The sequence below is a fragment of the Callospermophilus lateralis genome, chromosome 7 (genome assembly GCF_048772815.1).
Source record: "Callospermophilus lateralis isolate mCalLat2 chromosome 7, mCalLat2.hap1, whole genome shotgun sequence".
In the NCBI taxonomy this organism is placed as follows: domain Eukaryota; kingdom Metazoa; phylum Chordata; class Mammalia; order Rodentia; family Sciuridae; genus Callospermophilus; species Callospermophilus lateralis.
This window is the reverse complement of record NC_135311.1, coordinates 123,631,062-123,637,061: the sequence shown is the minus strand read 5'-3', so window position 1 is coordinate 123,637,061 and position 6,000 is coordinate 123,631,062. Positions and strand designations below refer to the sequence as shown.

At 42.1% G+C, this 6,000-nt stretch overlaps 1 protein-coding gene across 16 annotated transcripts in view; it reads left to right on the top strand.

Annotated features, from left to right (window-relative positions):
* Positions 1-511: 511 nt before the first annotated feature.
* Positions 512-6,000, top strand: part of Epb41 (erythrocyte membrane protein band 4.1) — a 152,633-nt gene continuing 147,144 nt past the window's right edge. For 3 of the 16 annotated variants that reach the window (XM_077109955.1, XM_077109946.1, XM_076860912.2), the window contains exon 1: positions 520-673. The gene's annotated coding sequence lies outside the window, so the exon portion shown is untranslated. Of the gene's footprint in view, positions 674-6,000 lie in introns of all 16 variants that reach the window. The other 13 variants (XM_077109957.1, XM_077109956.1, XM_077109945.1 and 10 more) reach the window with 9 other exon arrangements.

The window sequence follows — 6,000 nt, the reverse complement described above, 5'->3', positions numbered from 1 at the left end:
TTAGGGGGCAGTCCCTTGGGGTGGCCTGGCAGCGTCTGTAAGTTTAGAGTTCTGCTTTAACTGGGACCTCCGAATCTCGACCTTTAACACGGCCCTCCTCTAGGGGGAAAAGGCCTCACCTTGTTCCAGGATACTAACTGCCTCATTTCCCACGTGGGTGCTGCTGGAAGCCCGGAACACCAGACCGGGTTCGACTCGCGCGTGCGCTCAGCAGCTAGCCCCTCGCCTTTCCCCCCTTTTTTTCTTTCCCCTCCCCTCTCCTTACCGGCTTAGGGGCGGGGGGAGGCCAGAGGAGGCCGAACTCGGCTTCAGCCAATGGGCTGGCGGGCCGCGGGCCCGGCCCCCTCCTTCCCTCCCTCGTGGTCCAATAGAAGTTTACTACAATGTTGTGGCGAACCGAGGGGGAGGGGCGCGCGCGGGCGGGCGGGCTGCGGGACAGGCCGGCCTCCCCTCGCGGAGGAAAGGCGGGAGGGCGCGCGCCGGGGCTGCTCGCTCGCTCGCTCGCTCGCTCCCTCCCTCCGCCAGCGGGTTTAGTCAGCCAGTCAGCCAGCTAGCAGCCGGCGGGCCCGCGAGCCGCAGAGGACCCGAGCCTCGGACGCCGGCGCCGCCTCCTGCCATTGTTCATCGGGCTGCAGCAGCTGCAGGCGCGGGATCCCGGGCCCGGGAGCTACCGGTGAGGCGAGGCGAGACGGCTGCGGCGGCGCGCGAGTCCGGGGGCGCGGCGCTGTCCCCGAGGGGACGGTCCTGGCGGCCGCGGCGGCACCGCAGCCTCTTTGTCTTCAGCCCCCAGCAGGCCCCGGGCTGGGGGCGCGGGCTCTACCGCCGGGGGGCCTCGTCCGCACGCCCCAGCGCAGAGGGCTGGAGCCAGGACGCGGCCCGAGGAGCGCGGGGCGGGCGGGGAGCTGCTGAGGAAGGGGCAGGGGTGTGCCGGGGCGGCGTTTCAAAGTTAGGCTTGGGCTGCGTTTCTGCCCCGGGGAACTCGGTCCCCTCGGGCCTGTCAGTCATTGCACGGTGGGCCGGAGCCGTGGAAGGAAACCAGGTGCGGAGAATCGCGTGTTTCCGACGGCGAAGGTGTTGGGTGCAGCTGCGGAGCCATGGGCTGTCTCGAGAAGTCAGGCAGAATCTGAGCCTTCCCGCCACAGACACCTGCATCATTAAAAAAAAAAAAAAAAAAAAAAAAAAAAAAAAAAAAACCCTCCAAACCCTCAGGATCCAATGCTTTCCCCCCCTTCGTCTTCAGGTTCCCAGTGAGCAAAGGGTTAAATCTATTCTCTGAGCATCGTGACCTCCTTTTTCAGTTCGCGCATCTGTCGGCTTGGAAATATTTCCTCATGCTTGCTGGGCCGCTGGTACCTGTGGAGAGACTGGATCTAGGCTCGCCCTCTGAGATTCATCACCAGGCCATTATTCCTGGGGAGGTTTTGCCAAAACAGGGTCGTTTTCCCCAGGAACAGGGATTCTCTTGAGAGAGAAAGTGATCTCACGTGAAACAAATTGCTGACGGATTGGTTTCTGACCACATGATAGCGACTGTCATCCTGTTGTTTCTCTAACTGTACCCTACCATAAATGACTAGTCTATGGAGATGTCTTTTGGCATGTGTTGCTGATTAGGAGATTTTTTTCTTCCTTTTTTTTTTTTTTTTTTTTTGAGATGCTGAGCTTTTTTTAGTACTCTGGGTGATTTCACAGCTGCTATTTTGTTCCTTCTGTTTTTAGGGAAAATTGCAAGAAATGGTTATGTCTTGTGTCTTAGATATTATTGTAGTAGATTTATACTCTCTTGAGGATATACTGTACTCAGTACTGTTGCTCATTACTGTTTGTTGTATTCTCAGTCCTGGAAAAATTTTTTAGTTGGTTTGATCCTGTTAATCAAGCAGGATATGCATATCCTTTATGTAATTCCCATCCAATTTTGTTAATGTAGAATTAACCCTTTTTAAGGAGACACGTATTCTTTGTTTTCTTTTTCTGTAAATTGAAGATGGTACATTCTTTGACAGCTGTAAAATTTTTGGTTTTATAAGCTAGTTTCTTATTAATACTATCCATATATTGGACATGACAGAATATCTGGACACAGCAAGCACTCAATAAATGGCAGATAAAAAAATGGATATAAGGGGGCTGGGGATGTGGCTCAAGTGGTGTCACGCTCGCCTGGCATGTGTGCGGCCCAGGTTCGATCCTCACACCACATACAGACAAAGATGTTGTGTCTGCCAAATACTGAAAAATGAATATTAAAAAATTCTCTCTCTCTCCCAATCTCTCACTCTCTCTCACTCTTTCTTAAAAAAAAAAAAAATGGATATAATAGCTGAACATCAGATTGCTTTGGAATCTAAGTGCTAATTCAGAATGCTTTCTACCAGAAACTTACAATTAAAGTAAAGATAGGCATAATTCATATCCCCAGGGAAATAAGTACATTATATCTTTGCCACTATTAAAAATAAATTCATTGTTGGATCTAAGTTCAGCACACTAGTCTTCTGATTCTAATAAAACTTTATTCAAAACTTTATTCCCCCACCTGTATAATTGTATTTGGGTTTATAAATAAATGTTTTTAATCTTCAGAACTCACCAAAAATTCATTCAACAGGTCCCGCCTGTGCTAGGCAGGTGCTCTACCGCTGAGCCACAATCCCAGCCCAGATTGACAGGTTTAATACTTGGAAACTCTAGCTGTCTGCAAATAGACCAAGCTAATGAAAAGTTTTATTTTTTAGGTCGATCGTTGCTTGCTTTCTGTATCTGTTCTTTTTCTGCCTGTTTTAAGGGCCAATATCTTTTTAAAGTTTGTTGAGTACCCAAGTTGTATTTATAGTGTTCAAGAAGTAGATATTAGGAACAAACATGTTTTTATTATTATCTTTTTTTTTTCCCCCTGTGGTGCTTGACATTGAACCCAGGGACTCATGGATGCTGGGCAAGTATTTGACCATTGAGCTTCCTCCCCAGTCCTCAAATATAAGTTTTGAGGTATGGTTATCCTTGGTGGGACACTGGTGTGTGAAGATGATCCCAGCTACTTGGGAGCTTGAGGAAGGAGGATCACTTAAGTCCAGGAGTTTGAGGCCAGCCTGGGCAATATATCTAGATTCTGTATCAAAGGGGAAAAAAAAAAGAAAGAAAGAAGAAAGGTGATACAGTGTTTTATGTAAGAATAACAAAAAATGTTCAGATCTTTTCATATTTATGAAATGATGAAGGTACTTTCATCTTTTCTCCTTAAGAAATAGTTCTTAGCAGGGGCTGGGGTTGTGGCTCAGAGGAGGAGCACTTGCCTACCATGCGTAAGGCCCTGGGTTCGATCTTCAGCACTGCATGAAAATAAAATAAAGATATTATGTAAACCTATAACTAAAAATAAATATTAAAAAAAGAAATAGTTCTACGCAATACCTAACAAATGATTTGAAATTATTACTATTTCCTCTGAAAGAAGTGGTTGTGGCATTTTGTTGAGCTATGACCTATATATTTTTCTTGTTATTTTTGTCAGGTTTGTGCCCCACATTTGAAGTTCACCAGTGTGATATTTTCTTGTAGATAGCTTGAGTTTAACATTTTTGAAAATTACATAGCTAGCTTTCAGAGTTAAGCTCATCACAAGCATTGCCTAAAAGCCACAGGATTCTTGAATTCTCTGCAGGTACTTTGATATGCTTACCATCAGATTGTGATCTAAAGTATGTGGTCCGTAATTTTTTGATGTGATTGCTAGGGTTTGCTCATTATTTTTGAATATTCAAATATAATTTAATATTGGTGATCTGATTTCATAACTAAAATATCAATGGCTATCAAGGTCTGAGTTTGTTTTTGAAATCATGGGTAGCATACGTTTAAATCACAGTCTGTTTTCTTGTTATCTGAGAAGCAGGCCAGCGGTGACAGTGCTGCCAGGGTAATTTTCCAAGAGTCTCATCAAGTTCGTGATTGGTCAAATGCATATTCAGATGTGCATTCATCGATACCTATAAAGGACTTGTTTTTTTCCCTGATTGCTTGAGCAGAGAATCACTTTATTTTGCTTGCAGAGAATCACTTTATTTTGCTTGCGAGCTAAACAACAATAATTCTAATCTTTTTTTCTTTTGAACAACTTTGCTTTTTTCTCTGAATAAAGCCCCCAAAGGTGAAACTTTTAGAGTAGGCCTCTGTATTGATCAGTTATAGGTCTTACTTACACAGGATCCTGAATTTTGGGAAGGTATAGCTTCATTGAACTTAGCTTTTAGCTAGAGGAGAGGCAGATCCCAGATATATTTGTTACTTTCTATTGTTCATTTATATTTCTTGGTTTGTTACTAGTGGCTTACTATGTGTCTTTTTTTTATGTGAGGAGATTCATGGTGTGTTCAGTAAAATGCAGTGTAACAAATACTCTGGTGTACACACTGGGTTAGATTAGTATTTTGATTTCCTCTGCTGCTATTTAATGAATACACAGCGAGAAGGATAAAGGGAAAACTATAGCAATGAACAGTATTCAGAAATTGGAGGCATTAGAAAGGAGAACTTGGGGGCTGGGGATGTGGCTCAAGTGGTAGCGCGCTCACCTGGCATGCGTGCAGCCCGGGTTTGATCCTCAACACCACATACAAACAAAGATGTTGTGTCTGCCGAAAACTAAAAAATAAATATTAAAAAATTAAAAAAAAAAAAAGAAAGGAGAACTTGGGTATTTTATATTATGTACTGATCTCATTTAGAACTGTCACACTGTACTTCAAATATTGGTTTTAGGAAAGTTTAGTAGGAAAATCTGATTGTGATGAAAGTCTGTTATACTTATTTTTGCTAGTTATTTTTATTTAAATGAATTGTTCCCACCTTGAAGTATATGATACTCTTTGACCTTTGGAGAAAAGCAACATGCCGTGTGTGGCCAAAATAATTTTAGGAATGGCTTGAAGGGACTTTACTATCTCCTACCCCCAATCTTTATCAGCCTCCCCCAGTTACCTAAAGTAAACGTGCAATCTGAGTAGGGAAACTGACAGCTTGATGTGCAGATATTTTCTTTCTTTACAATTAGATTATAATCCCTTAAAGTCCATTCTACATAGACTTTCTGGCATTATGTTCATTTATTATTTTATTATTGCATTTATGAAGACAAGTTCTCTTTTTTCAATTATCTCTTGGTTATCTCCAATATAAATCCATATGGATTAAACTGTGATTACTTATTAAATTATTACTCTTCCCCTTCCATGGCTGAGGACTCTTGGGTCACTTCTATCCAATTAATCTAACCCCTCTTGTATTATTTTTGATTCCTAGCATGAGCTCTATTTGTAGAGATTAAGGTGGTTTCTGAGCTATGTGAAGTGGAGCTCAGGAAGGGTTTAAGTAATCTTGGCAGAGTGGGTAGGAAGGGGCAAGATTGATGGACTGGATAGGAAATATGACTATGAGTTTATATTGATAAATAAGGTGGGAAGAAGCAATAGATGCTTTTAATATTATTATCTAATTCTATATTCAATATGTATCCATAATTCTGTTATCTAATAATATCTATTAATAGGGACAGGAACATTTTTTGGAAAATAGGTGAAAATAAAATAGGATAAATATGCTTTAATAGTTAATTGTGATTTTTATTTTTTATTTTTTGTGGTGCTGTGGATTAAACTCAGGGCCTTACGTATACTAGGCAAGTGCTCTGCCACTGAGCTTCATCCCCAGCCCTAATTATGATTTATAAATGCAACCCCACTTCCTCCTCATATCTTTCATCCTCCACAAAAATCCTAGTGCAAATCCTCAATATGCCTGAATTGTAATTTACAACATAGACTGAGATTTACTTATATTAATTATATTAAAAGCTTGTATTTATGCATTATATTTTGAAAATGTCTTAATTATGCCATATAAAATATGATATAAAAGTTTCAAGTGAGAAACTCTTAGTGATATAACTACCTTAAAGCATAGGGTTATTGTTGTTTTATTTATTTATTTTTGGCAGTGCTG